Source organism: Phasianus colchicus, chromosome Z, assembly GCF_987193195.1.
Source record: "Phasianus colchicus chromosome Z, bPhaCol1.hap1.1, whole genome shotgun sequence".
Classification (NCBI taxonomy): domain Eukaryota; kingdom Metazoa; phylum Chordata; class Aves; order Galliformes; family Phasianidae; genus Phasianus; species Phasianus colchicus.
The window spans coordinates 51,488,577-51,503,605 of NC_143476.1; the positions used below are offsets into that span (position 1 = coordinate 51,488,577).

The window sequence follows — 15,029 nt, forward strand, 5'->3', positions numbered from 1 at the left end:
CAGCTTCAATCTTTTGTTTCTCTTCACCAAGCACATTTGCGTTTCTCTGAAGGGGAACAAAAACTCCAAAGGAACAGTTCTGAACACTTGATTTCCTGGCAGTATCTTTTGATGCATTCAAATCTGCACCTAACTGGCAGCTCTAGCACTCATGAGGGCAGCAGGAACTTTTCACATTCATTCACAGAACTGGCTATTTCCTTAGGATGCCACCAGTATGGTGAACTAATCATCCTCCCATATGCAAAGTGACTCAAATTTTCAGTGCTGATCCTGCACAGTATTATCCATCTGCTTGAATCCTTTCAGGAGAAGAGTCCAATACTTCAGTAATGTTTTGGAAGCAACAAGGAGGACCCCAAGGACATGCATTCTTAATGTCTATTTCAAAAATTACTCCATGAAATGTAGATGTTTTGGTACTTACAGGCATGAGTTCCTGTTAGTCACATGATGTCAGAATCTTACCTTCTGTAACTTGTGTTCTTCTTTAGAAATATTTCTTCTCTAAACTGTGAGATGTGAAGACTTAAATGACAATTTTGGACAGTTTAAGCCCATGGAAACCAGGGGGCATGGATCAGGCAAATCATTGGAGGTTGAAGGCACGCAGAAATGAAACACAATGTAAGATCTCAAGTCTTGGTTAAGATTGAGAAAAGACTGTGCCTTTGAGGACTTTCCATCTGATTAAGGAGGTTATTACAGCCCACTGAATTATCAGCTTGTTTCTTTTTTTCCAGTATCAGATAATTTGAATGAAACGTTCAAGGAACGTTTGGATTTTGTGTTGAGGGACACGGTTTAGTGAGAACTATTCGTGATAGGTGGGTGGTTGAACTGGATGATCTTGAAGGTCTTTTCCAGCCTTGGTGATTCTGTGATAGTGAGAGACAGTTACATTTCTCTGAAGGTGCTTGGTTTCTAACCTACAACTGAAGATAAGCAAAGATATGAATCTTTCTAGAGACAGTACCTTTGTTAATAAGCAATGAGCTTTTGTGATGGATGGATTGCCTGATCTGCTTCATGGTCTTGCTGCTTTTGATTTTAATGGTATGTTAGTAACTTCCACTATGGTAATCCTTGTCAGGACCAATATTCATATGGAAGTTGCAGTTTTAATGAGAACAGAAGACACGTAGCTCCACCTACGCTATTCCACTTAACTTTAAAGAAAACGTTTTCCTAACATTCTCTGTGTGCCCTCCTCTCTTTCCCTCCCCCACACCATTCCTCTCTCCTCCTTTGACTATTTTTTTCATTGCAACCATAGAATAAAAGTACAGAAGAGCCCTCTATCCTAAATGTATATAATCTAAGCATAGTGAAGTGGAAGTGAAATGGTTGATAAGCTTTTTGCTGTTTTTTAACATGTGGATGAATTTTCATACAGTAGCTATTTGCTCTGAATCTCTAAGACCAAACAAGAAATAGTCAACAAGGCTATGTTTTGTCACCAGTATTTCCTCTGATCCTCTTCTTCCTTGCACATCTCCTTCTTACTATTTCCACAAAACATAGAAATACCATTTCTTCTAGCATTATAGCTGAGTCCAGAGGTGAACTTGTTGTAGGAAATACAGTTGGTTCTGATTCAGCAGATATAGTTAATCAGTGGTCAGATGTTGAACATGAGTAGCCTCCTACATGTCAGTTGGACTGCTCATATAATACAGTGGGCATATAATGAAGTATCATGTCTTGGGCCTCTGTAAATGTATTTCACACCAGACAACTGAATACCACTCCAAGAAAGCATGGTGGGAAGAGAGGTCTCTTTCCACAACGTCCTTGTTTTATTTATGAACTTTATTTACTGAGTACTCATTCACCTTTTTAGAGAGGTGATCTTCCTCCCATACTTATTATATATCATTGCTTTAGTACTACAAAAGAGTGAGACATATGCTAGATTGTTATTCTCTTCAACACAATGATCAGCTGTGTAACAGTAATATCAGAGTAACCTTACAAAATTGCATTCACTTTTATATTCAGGATAAATGTGAAGCCCATTTGTCTTCCTCAACAGGATATTTCTTGTAGAAAACCTGTTTTTACGTTGCTAACCAATGAAAAATTAAAAAAAGGGAGGAAAAAAATCTTCTCTCTTAATAAAATGGAGCCAGCTAAGTCAACAAATGGTGCAGCAGGTGTGAGGGGTTCCACCTGAAACAGCTATCAGGGGGTGATGTCCTGCATCATAGCACTATGAGATGGTTGGTCTGTTTCAGAATTACTTGGAGAAAAATGAAATGAAGTGGCTGGAAAGGGATTACAGGAAGCTGTAAGGGCACCTTCCCAAAACAGCTGCCTCTCCATGTTCTCCTAAAGAGAATAGTGTTTTTGGAAAATATTTTAAAATTTTTTGGATATACCTACATGCACGCGTATGTTAAGACAAACTATTCCTCTGGGGTTCATAGCTTTGACATTAGACATACAGAAAAGGCTGAAGATAGTGAAGGAGAACAAAAACTGTGTATGAAGTATCAGCACATTACTCACCAAAATGATCTGGAAACAACCCTTCCTTTGCTGGTAAGCCACAGTATTGGTCTCAAGCAAACAACATGGAAAACAGCACTTCTGGAAAACACTTCACACAGAGTACAACCTTTGTAACAGAGAAACAGCTGCAACTCTGGCAGTTCTCTGCAATACTCCCTTTTAAGTTGGAACAATTAACTGAGCATTGGTGTACCATTTGGAACACTTATTTGAAATCAGCTAACGATAAAATCAGAAAAAAACCATCTAATTTATTAGCAGAAGTGGAAAGTACAGTATTTAACAAATCTGAGTAATCATAATATATCCCATCAGTTACTTTTTCAGATAAAATGAAAAGGAGTTAAGAAGCCTCTCAACAACTTACCAGGAGTCTCTTGCATAAAGAGGAAGCAGTAAATTCAATGTCTGTGAGCAAATTCTACTCCATTTCTTCTGCTCCAAACACCTGTGTTTCAAAGGAAAGCCTTTTAAGTCTTTTAAGAGATTTGGAGAGCAAAGATGTCTAAGAATAGGTGCTGAATGTCATCTATCCCAGATATGGGATATCTTATCTGGCTTACAGTTCCTGCCCTACAGGGAAGGAAATCTGCCATATCTGATATGCTGTTGTGTGGTCTGGAGCACAGGGAAAAAGTGAAGTCTGTCATTCACCCACATGCCTCAAGATCCAAGTTCTTTATTTCCTACATTCATAGGCATCACTCAAATTTATGAGCGAAGTTAGCACCAAGTTAATTTTATTATTATTATTAATTTTTATTGCTAGTAATGCAATCAAATTTCATAGATTTTCTTTTACATGTGGTAAATAGTCAAAATTATACTTTCTTGTTATTATTTTAGTCTCTGTTCTGTGCAATGTAAATCAGAGGACTTTCTTGAGTCAGATCTTGTTTGGACTACAATTCAACTTGTTGAAGCATATCTCAGCACTATTTTAACATTTTTGTTTAAGAGTGCTCAAGAATCTACTACACTCTTTTATGGATTCTTTTGATGGTGTCGATTATAGTGTACTAATTTTCCATTTAATTATTAACATTGGCTTGGCCAGTTCTAGATTCCAGGCATTGAGTTATGTAGTCTTCTCCAAACCACCAAACACATCAAATGATTGAATTGTGTAGGCAGTCTTGTAATTTTTATAGTATGCAACCTTTAGCTTTCTTTTCAATCAGGTAAATAGGTGATGATCTTTGAGCTGTGTATTTTTGTTGTTTCTGATCACAGCATCAGCTCATCTTTGATTCTTTCCAGAGCTGGATGTAGTAATCCAGGAGTAATTTTAAAGGAGGTGAACACAAAGGTTGAATTATTTTTCTACTCTGTCTGCTAGAACTTTTCCAGATTTACAGTTTTCCCTCAGTCAGTCCCCAGCTTTGCAGGCATGGACTGAGTCTTAGTTTTGTGACTATGAATTTGGCTCTGCTAAAATATATTAGTTTGGATAGGCAAGTTTAAAAATTGATTTTTCCCCACATTATTGAATTCTCAACAATGTTGGTGTCACTTATTGTCTTTGTTGGTAAAGATTGTCATTCTTCTTCCAAGTCATTAATAAATTGTATAGCCAGCTTTTAATCCACTTAATGTGGGCCATGTTGATTTTGTATTGTTCTAATTTTTTAATCAAAATGTAATGTGGTATCAGATCAAATGGTTTACAGAAGTCTAAATACATTATATTAACATTATTACCTTTAGCAGTCAAACCTGTAACCCCAGTAGAAAAGATATTAAAATAGCTTTACATGTATCTTATAAAATAAGCTTATGTGGATTGTACCACAGACCACTACTTTGCTAGGCAGCCACACTAATGATTTCCACATAAATGATCCTAAATAATATAATTGATTTTTTGCTAGCATACAAAAGGAAAACTGAGAAAAATGTACTTCCTATAGATATTCCACTCAGTGTACGTATCTCTTTTCTACATTAGGTGCTTTATTGCATAAGCTTTTATGAAGTATATTTTTAATTGATTACAACACAGTCTGTTGGGGACTGAAGATGGAGAGTGGAAGAGAGTTGAAAAAAAGGTACTTATGGATAGAATAGCAAGAGATCTATGTGCCACAAACTAACAAATTACTGCACTTCTAATTCTAGAGATCTTTTAAAAATAAATTCCATCATAATTTGTTTTATTTTATTTTGTTTTTGGCATAATAAATGTTGGATAGTTTTACTGATTTGGAAGCTTATTTTTACATATTCACAAAAGTGTGGCAGAGTAACTTTGCTCCATTGTAGGACTACAGAACATTCTCACCATGAGAGGAAAGTATTTTCATAGCAACATGATGTATAGTCTGCTACAAGCAAGGAACAATCAACCACTTAAAATCAAAGAAAGTCAGGGTTTCTATTTTCCATACTGCCTTTCCTGAAGGTATCATATAAGGAATGTAACACTTACAAACAGGAGCACAGTAAAGACATTCATTATAAGTTGTGAATAGGATTCATTTTAATGATAATTCCACTTGCCTACACAGTGTTCTTAGATGTGAAAAAAAAAACCATGGGATTAGGCCAAATATTGTCATGGTAACAGAAAGAAAAGGAAATCATTCTGAAAGGGTTTCCAATAAGTAAGAGCAGCTAGCATTCAGTAAGTAGCCTTCAATAGAAGTTGACATCTGTTATTCATTTGTTGTTTCTAGGTTTGAAGAACAGCAGGATAATTGGAAATAGTACAGAGTTCTGGGTATATATTGAGTGAAAGGGCTCTTAGTACTTTTTAAATATTGGTCTATTTATCCTTAAAAACATTTAGCATGAACCTTCTTTGACCATTTACAAATTGGACAAGCTAGTTGGAAGGTTGTCTAGACTCAATTATGCTCAAGCAGTGGAAGATCAAAGCAAGACTTTTGCTTTTAATAAAGGGAACTACCGTTTCAGTTAAGCAGGGAACACTTATTTTGGAAACTAAGGAGAAGATGAGTATGAATGAATTGTATAAAGTTATATATTTACCTCAAGCTGGGGACAGGCTGAGGACACATTAATATGCTCAAGAAGCAGGCACCAGTAGAATTGCTTTACACTTCTTTTTCTGAAGCATGCCACTCAGCTTCATGTAATAGTGACCTTGTGACAACATTGGAGAGAAAAAAAGCAGATTAAATTCAGTTACGGAATTCAAAGCGAAAAGTGCAAACCAAAAATCAGAAATCAGACATATTCTTAACACTGAAGGTGGTTATTAGTGAAAAAAAGCACTGTATTTTGCTATACATAGAATTTTAAAAATCCTCTTAGCAAAATTTCTACAAGGTTTGGTAAAAGGTTCATCATGTGCTGCTGAGCACCTAGTGTAATGAAAATTTTGTTTAATCACCTAGAATACACAGTGCAGCAATTAAAACGCTTTTTTACTATAAATCCATTGGCATTTTATGCACCTACTTTCTACAGAAGTGGTTGATCTGAGACAATTTTATGATTAAAAGCCAGTGCATTTGGTAGAACTGAAAGAAAGACAAGTGAAAATGATTTATTTATCCTCAGTATTATTTCAAAACAAAGGAGAGCTTTGTTTTGAAAAAAGCTTACCTGATGCTACCAAAATCAGAAGTCTAGAAGGATACTGCTGTACAAAATATTTATGGCTATATTTTTAGACAGATGCAAGCTGCATAGATCTTGTACATTTCTGCCTGTACTTGAAATATTTTTGAGCTTTCAAGGAAAGTGAAAATACTTCTGTCACAAGAAACAATTAACTCAGTAATGCCTGTGCAATCTGATATTTTAATAAATTGATGTTAAGATTATCTTTTCCTGCTTTAGGATTAGATATTCTTCAAACAGAAGGGAATATAACAGGACAAACCTGTAAAATGTACGTAAGAGACTATGGATGCACTCTGTCTGCCAGTGAAGAGTTAGTAAGTCTTCTAATATCCACCACATTGGTTAGTTTCTTAACTCTCTCACCTAAGGCCAAACGTTCCTCCTGTAAAATAAACTAAGCCAATACTGACTGACGGAACTTCGATTAATTTGTTGCTTTTTACAGCTGGCAAACAATCATAAATTTGTCTGTCAAAGTGAGAAAATTCCTTGCTGTCTCACATGTTAATGCCACTTGAATTAGTCCTGAGGACAAGAAATAAAAGTTGTCAATTGTTGTACCTGACTATCTGACCAAACATCTATTATTCATCCTTGTTCAGGCCTCCTGCACAGCACACAGAGGTCTCAGAGGTCCAAGCTTAGTGAATACTCCAATACACAAAAATCTTCTCTGCCTTCTCTGATTGAGTGACAGATCCATACAAGAGAGATAAAATTGAAGTTTGCTTTTATTTGCCTATTAGTAAAACCAACAAATGCCTGGGACAATGTGCTTGCAAAATAGCTCTAACATTTCTTTATGTATGAGAACAGGTGTATACATACGCAAACACACAGCTAGACTCCCACAGACCCCTTGAAAAGTCCCAGATCAAGAAATTAAATGTGTGGCATCCACATAAAATAAGAGGTAAGCATAGAAAGGTCTGAAATCCTGATTTAATGTCATAGTTATTATTTTGTTTTAATATGTTCAGAGGATAGAGAAGACTCAGGGCTGCACCATGCTGCTGGCTGTGAAGTTGTTATCATCTCTGCAACATCCTAAAATCACAGCACACAGTAAACAAGCTTTGTTAGGAACCAGTACTACTGATGTAACTAAGACAGCTGATTTCTATAGATTGTGTGCTAGATGGAATTTCCAAACCAAAAGCAGAGTGATGGAACATTCTTCCAAAAAGTGCCCATGTTTTAAAGTGTTTTCATTTTGAGAAGCACTCTGTGTATCATCTGCAGACATTGCTCTGTGGATGCAATAGCACATCCAGATATCTTTGTACTAGCTTCCAGCTGGATTGTGTGTGACGTAGGTCACATCTTTTGCATGCTTTATCCCAGGATTAGGTTGCCCAATAAATTCATGCAGTTTCCAAATCCTCTCTGGCTAGTGGTGAATGGGAAGATGCCTCCTGCTCAACCAGACTCACTGTCTTGTTCTCCTGCTGGGCTGTGGGGAGCCAATATATTAACAGCTGCATATACTGTCTTTGCAACAGCTGGGGAGTTCTTAATGTTAGGACAGCTTGGTCACGGTCAAATCTTATTTGTATACACAAGAGCAAAAACAACATCCAAAAGATAACAACACTTGAGTGTGGGGGCTTTGTTTATAGCGATGTTTTGAAAATTCAGCTCCTACTTATTCTTGTGACTATTTGTCACAGCTATGAATTTCTTTTTCTTTTCTTTTTGTCATTTTTTCTTTTATTGACTTTGCATAGTCAATAAACTCTGCTAGTTTTAAGCCAGCTGTTACCTGAATATGAATTTCAAACACATAAAAGACTGCTATTAAAAGTGATTATGACTAATGAAGAGCCAGCCGTACTCTGGGTTAACCAGGCCCAGCGTTGCCAGCGGGTGAGGAGAGAGACTGTCCTGCTCTGCTCTGTGCAGTGTGGCCTCATCTCCAGCACTGGGTGCAGCTTTGTGTGCCACAACAAAAGAGGGACGTCAAAAAAGCTGTAGAGAGTGTCCAAAGAGATGGTAAAGATGGTGAAGAGTGTGAGGGCAAGGTGTGTGAGGAGCAGCTGAGGTCCCTGGGTGCGTTCAGCCCAGAGCAGGGCAGGCTGAGGGGAGGCCTGATGGCGGCTGCAGCTCCTCACAGGGAGCGGAGGGGCGGCGCTGAGCTCTGCTCTGTGTGACAGCGACAGGCCCGAGGGAACGGCATGGAGCTGTGTCAGGGGAGGGGCAGCTGGGGGTTGGGGACAGATTGTGCACCAAGGGTGGTGGTGGGCGTGGGACGGGCTGCGCAGGGCTGTGGGCACCCCAAGCTGTTGCAGTTGAGTGTCTGGACAACGCTCTCAGATATAGGGTTACAAGTTTGAGTGGTTCCGTGTGGACCCAGGCGTTGGTCTCAATAGTCCTCATGGGTCCCTTCCAACTTTGCATATACTGTGATTCTTTGAAATCCTGAGAAATTTTGTTATTTTGCTGGTTCATGATCTGGGTTGTAATCATTTTGATGTCTCACACTAAGAGTGGATGGGAGATACTTGGGATGGTGCTGTCTGCCCTGTGTCTGTGAGCCAGTGTCAGCTCTGGGAAACCACCCATCTATCCTGCTAGGTTTCCTTGAGAAACCACTCAAACAAGCACACACTTCTTTCACGTCCCCTAATACCCCAGGAGTAAAAATTGTCATAGGAAATACAGAGTATCTTTTTCAAGTTTTGTCTCTTCAGCTCCCATGACTGGACTTCCTGATGAAAGGCAGGGCAGGAGTTTAAGAGAACAAAAGCAATTGGTGTTGCAATTAAAAAATAACAGCCTTTACTGTCATGTTGAAGAGATTGCCAACTTTGGTACATAGTCAGAGGTAATCACCATATTCTGTCAGCTGTAGAAACCACCTCAGATAGCTAGAGATTATATAATAGGGCTGGAAATGAAATAGGAAGCTGATTTATTCTCATTGTCCATTACTGCAATTCAGACCAATTTATTTAAGGCCACTATCTCTCACTCTAAAGAAAAATGCAAACATTAATCTTCATAGACTGTATCTTGGATACCAGTGGTCTGGATAATTAGTTTGTATTCTCTGTTCATGCGCAGTCCTTTTGTGTTCAGCAAGAAAGAGGAGTCTAATCATGCACTGTATGTGTGGGCTTATGTACACATCAAAGTTTAAGCAAACAGGGTATGTTTGTTATCAGAAAGTCAGTGATACATTCAGTTTTCTCTTAGAGACAGTTTTTGTTTCTTTTAAACAGTATTCATATTCTCACATTTTTAACCTCCATATTTCTACAGAAACCTCATTTCTCTTTCTGGCATTGTCCAGAAATCTTTGTGTCTGGAGTAAGATGGAGATGAACACAAGTGATGGCACAAGAGATTACCTCAATTTTCAGATAGATTTTGTTGTCCCAGTTTATCAGTACACCTGTCTCACATGACACACTTCTGTTTTTTTCAGACACAGCTGCATCTTGCAGTGTGCGTGTACATGTCCCACTTTCAATGTGCGTGTCTCATTTTAAATGATCCTGAAGTCCCAATCATTGCTTCATGAAGACATACAGATTCAGCAAGCAGGAGCCCATCCTTCTTCATCTTGAGCTGCAAAAACACCGCCAGTGGGAAAACACTCCAAGAAACTGACAAGCAAAAATCACTTTCTCTTGATTTTCTCTTTACAGAACTATCTGTCCTCTTGTCTAATACTGATATGCCATCAACTTCTGTAACATATCCTATGGGAGGGAAGGGTAGGGGAGTGGAAGGGAGAGGAAGGCAGAAAGGGAAGGGGAGAGGAAAGGAGGGCAGAGAGGGGAGAGGAGAGGAGGAGAGGGGAAGGAAGAGGAGGGGGCCTTCTTGATTGCCTAGGAGTAGGTGAGGAGGTTTTGCTCTGCTGGAAATGGTGTAATGGGAAGTGGAATACAAGCCACCCAAGGACAGAGACTTAGCTCAGGTCCTATCTGAGGACTCCAGCAGCTCAGTGAATTTGCATGCTAATTCCTGCTTTCCCAAGCAGACACCAAATGACAACAGTGTCAGACAGCAACATTAAGATTTTAAAAATAATCCAAAGAGTAAAGCTGGTGTAGATAATAGATAGGCAAATCAGACAATGGCATATTTGCAAGTCCTCATGTGCTCCCATAAAGGGCCATAACCTGGAAAATTTGCTCTTTCATGATGAATTTTACATCAAAAACTATTAGATGATTAGTGTACATAATATACACAATGAGTAAGCCCTCAACAACCAAATTAAGGTTGCTTGTTGAAGCACAGAATTACCTACAGAAAGTCAGTGTAGGCAACATCTGTATATATATGCCTTACCCAAATGTTTATAGAGAGTTGAACTTTGAGCAACCCTTAGTAAGTGCAAGTGAAACTATCCTGTAGACAGCCCTCGCCCCACACTCATGTAGATTAGGGCTGCTGGAAAAGTCCCAGGAGACCCTTACAGCTGCAACAAGATATGTGCAGCTTGGATCAATTTAGGATCTGTCTCTGTCCTCTCTTAACATTTAAGTACAGCCAGGAAAAAGAAAGAGCTCACACTTCAGTTTGGATGATAGAACTAAAAGTCTGTGCCTGGCCTGCCTTTAGATTTTTCTGCAGAGGGCTACTACATACAGAAAAGTAAAATTGGAAGAGTGTTTATTTTTCCTTGTGGTACCCATTTGGCATATGTGAATAGCTCTAGGGAAAAAACAGGAACCAGTCCATGGGTACACTGAGTTGATGTCTACTCCCATTGGCTGTTGACTTAGACAGTCTGTGATTGATACCAACTGGAGATTTGGCTGCTGGTCTGCTTCACGTAGCATGGCACAGATTAACTGTTGGGTAGGCCAAAGTGGCTCATGAAGTTCAGTCTATTTTCTTGAGTAGTGTTAGCTGAAGGCAAAGAAAATGGAGAAACTTTTCTGGAAGCACAAAAATACTTTGTTTTGGGTTTGGATTTCTAAATCACAACAAGTCACAGTCTGTGTGCAGACTAAGAATTTTATAGGCTTTGCACTTGGTTCAAGTCCAAGCTCTGAATGTCATCAAGGCAGGAACTGAGGCCAGATCTCCTGTGTCCAAGTATGCTGTTTAATCCCTGGCTCTGAGAGAGGAGACCACCAGTGTTTTCTCCTCACCATGTTTGTGAGTGGCAGATGAAAGTTCAAGAGAAATGTCAGCCAGTGCCAGTTGACAGTCCTTTTCTGGTTTTGTTTATTTGTTTTGTTGTTTTACATTGTGTGTGTTGTGTGTATGTTTTTGTTTTGGCTTGGTTTGGTCTGGATTGTTTGTTTGTTATGGAGCTTTTTGGATTAATAAAAGAAAAGGATTATCCAGACTTAGAGTTCATTACTCCTTTGGAATTCTTCTTCACCAGGCCCCTGTTGGAAGGCACTGACAAGCACCAGGAGTGAACTGTCAAGCAACAAGCCCAGAAAAAGTCTTCAGGGAATCTGGATCGCAACTGAAGGCAGCACTGCTCCCTTGCAGCCTGTTCCCCACCCAGTATCTCTCTGTGTCTGGAAATCAGATATCAGCTTCTAAATCTTCTACATCCTCCAGACATGTCTACCTGTTAGAGCATTTGTCTTAAGCGGATCACCAAACATGTTATGTGTACAGTCATGACAAAATTTCATTCTTGTACACTTAAAAAAGATATATACCCTTTTTTAGTGTGAGAAACCTTGAAAGAACAACCTGTTTTCAAGACATGGGCGTTATTCAGAGGATATTCAGAGTTATGAGCACGGATAGCAGCATTTTCTAAGTACATCTAGCCAATTGACAGCAACCACTCCATCCCTTGCTCTGGGATGAAGTAATTGCTCTCACTCCATCCATTGCTCACAGTACACATCTGGTGATGTGTCCTCTAAGCAATACACTGCGGAAAGAATCCATTGGTGACTTACAAATTTGTTCTGCTGCTGAAGCTTCACCTGCACAGTGGGGCAGAAAGTAGGCTGTCCTTGCTTGATCTAGGGACTCAAGAGGGAAGTGTTGTGGGAATGAGGAAAGGACATTTCTGTGAAGGAGACCGGGAAGTGTTCAAGAAGTGCTGCCCTGCTGCTTGTTAGCTAAACATCAGGATTTACTGCCAAGTATGGTGGCTCTCTAGCTTAAGAGAGACACTGAAGGTTGTAAAAAGATGACAATTATTTGGATGTGTTTTAGTTAATCTGTTGCTGTACAAAGTGAACTGTGGTGAGACTACAACCTGGGCACAGACAGATCTCTCAGTGCATTAGAAAGCAAAGAATAACCTTGACCTCTGTGAAGTCAATGGGAGTTTTTCCAGTGACTCCAATGAAGCCAGAATTTCACCCTGAGTTCTCCATAATGAAGGCTGAAGTGTCCTCTTGTTTTATGAACCATAGGATCTTCTCCACTTCAGTGCACATTGTCTATTATTTTCTTCCAAAAATACATTAACAAGCTGAAGTATACCTCCATGAAACAAAGTCAGATAAACAAACACATTTCAGTAAAATAAGGTTTATAACAGGAAGGCACAGTGTGGACTTAGATTGCTAATTCCACTTTGTTACTGGTATAAATGCAAGTCAGAGCAACACTTGTTTTCACAAGAGATTGCTGCAGTCTTACAAAAGGATCATGGCACTGACCTTATGTAAACTGACATGAACAAAGAAATCCCACAGTTCCTAGTTCCAGTTAACTGCTTGTTAACTACGTTGGCTTTGCTAACTTTATTTGAACAAAATGGCAGCTTTTTAGAGAAAGCTTTTCAGTAATTTCTTCCATTCTGCTGAGTTTTGTGAGTCTGTCAAGGCCTCCACTTCAACAGAGTAGCTGTTTCATTTTTATTATCTGAAATTCTAACTTGAATAAGTAATTGTCTTTCTTTTCTTCTTACCATGTCTTCAGTCTTAAAGAAAAAAAAAATCTTGAAAAATGTGATCTCATGGACCAAGATGATTCAAAACTAAGAATGTATATAATATTAAATTTTGTGTCCAATGTTATAATTTTGAGCTGCAAATGTTTGAAGTTGTCAATCCAAGAACAACAAAAAAAAAGACCTTGGATTAGGCAACTCAGAGTTTGCACTTCCTTTGATGTGATTTTCTGGTGGCAAAACAAGCTGCTTATAGGAGGGTGCTTTAGAGTTTGGTGATTTGCTCATCATGGAAAGGACTGAAGTGATTAAAGAAGAATCACAGAATCACAGAACTAGGGGTTGAAAGGGACCTCTGAAGATCATCAGGGAGAAGAAAAAAAAAATCTATATAGAAGGGCCCAGGGGCAATTAAACAAAATGTATCCTAAGTGCTAGATTGTGTGCTTGGGAGGAAAGAAGGCAAGCAGTCCTGAGAGTATGTGGAAATGTATCCTTTGACTAAATGGCCCTGAATGGGCATTAGGGGACATAATGCATAAAGCAATTCAACATGAGATATTCTGCTGATGTGATAACAAAGTTAATAAGAGCATTGAGTGTATGAACAAGGAAGAATTGAATAGGAATGGAGATAAAGGTAATATTACCTCCCTGTACAGTACAAAGCTGACTACCAGGAGAATCTTGCACAGTTGTAAAATGATGCTGAAAAAAAAAGACAACACAGAAGAAACACAAAGCTGGTAGTAAGTCTGAAACAAGCAGAGCATTTTTCAAACAGAAATATAAGAAATTAAGCTTATCTTATCAAAAAACAACTGAAGAGAATAAACAGGAAATAATCTGGTCTTGAAAGAAAATGAGTAATACTTGCAGGATCTTTAATTTAGTGGAAGGCACAATAAAGACAGCATCTGGAACAGTCCAGTATATTTAGATAAAAACTGAGGGCACACCTTTCCTTACTTGATCCAGGAGTGATCAGCCATTAGACACACTTGAAGGGGAAGCGGTGTGTACCCACCTTGCCTCTTGCTGACCTGGCTTCAAGTCTAACCACCTTCCAGGAAAACACATATAAATAAAACAAAGCTAATGGAGCACAATGTAGCCATAATTGGATGAAATATAATGATCTGTGTTGTATGGGAAAGTGAACTACATGATCTAATGGTCCCTTCTGACCTTAAACTTTGTAAATTGTTTCTCACAAGCTGCCCTAATGAGCTAGCTTCCTATTTAGACCAGAACTGGCTCTGAGCTTCCCACTCTAGTTTTACTGCAAAGGTGGCACCCAGGATACTTTCAAGGCCAGGAGCAGAGCATGTGGCCAGAAAGGAGATTGTACTTGGTGTCCCACCACATCAGCAGCAGCACAGTGCAGTGTTGTGTATGTGTTGATTTTCATGCTCTTTTCAGTTGATGGTAATGGAGTCTGAAGCTAGTCTTTGAGTTTGCAGTACTTTGACTAGCTTATGTCCTAAGAATGCATCAAAGGATCATATTTTCTGAACTCATTTTTAGGAAAGCTTGTGAGATAGTATCAACATCCATGGGGCCACACATACACCTGAGCATGGAACAGGGAACATCAGGCAGCAAACACCTACTGAACAATGTCTTAAAGTCAGGTGTATTGTTTGTAGAGAGAATCTCTTCCTTGCAACTATTTGTCTCATTTGGAATAAAATCAGTCTCATCATTTTGTTCCTGTCCTTGTTACAGGAGCTCTGTTGAGTGGAGAACACACTTTCCTTCTTCCTGCTGCCAATCTCTCACATATAATAGTATTTTTATATAGAGCTAATTGATGTATTAAGCGATTCCATTTCTCTAGGCCTCACAATAAAGACAGATGTCCATCAAGACTGCTAAAAATTAGTGATATCCTTTCATTCAAATTTAATCATCAGTGAAGTTTAACTTGCATTTGTGTAGGATGAGGCACTCTGAGATGGCTTTATGGTTACAAAAATGCATAATGATTTTGATTCTGGAGCCTAAAGATCATCATCAGACAGGAAGAAAATTCTCTTCTTGGTAGTATTTAAAATACTTTCAAAACCAAGTGCCTTGAATTGAAGATTTC

The 15,029-nt window shown here is 38.8% G+C and overlaps 1 long non-coding RNA gene across 2 annotated transcripts; it reads right to left on the minus strand.

Annotated features, from left to right (window-relative positions):
• Positions 1-2,403: 2,403 nt before the first annotated feature.
• Positions 2,404-6,446, minus strand: LOC149912979 (uncharacterized). Of its 2 annotated transcripts, XR_016461549.1 has the most exons (4): positions 6,365-6,446; positions 5,506-5,619; positions 2,882-2,962; positions 2,404-2,602 (listed from the first exon to the last, which is right to left on the minus strand). It is a non-coding gene; the product is annotated as an uncharacterized LOC149912979 (long non-coding RNA). The 2 variants fall into 2 exon arrangements; XR_016461548.1 differs by having other exon boundaries at positions 2,404-2,962.
• Positions 6,447-15,029: the final 8,583 nt, after the last annotated feature.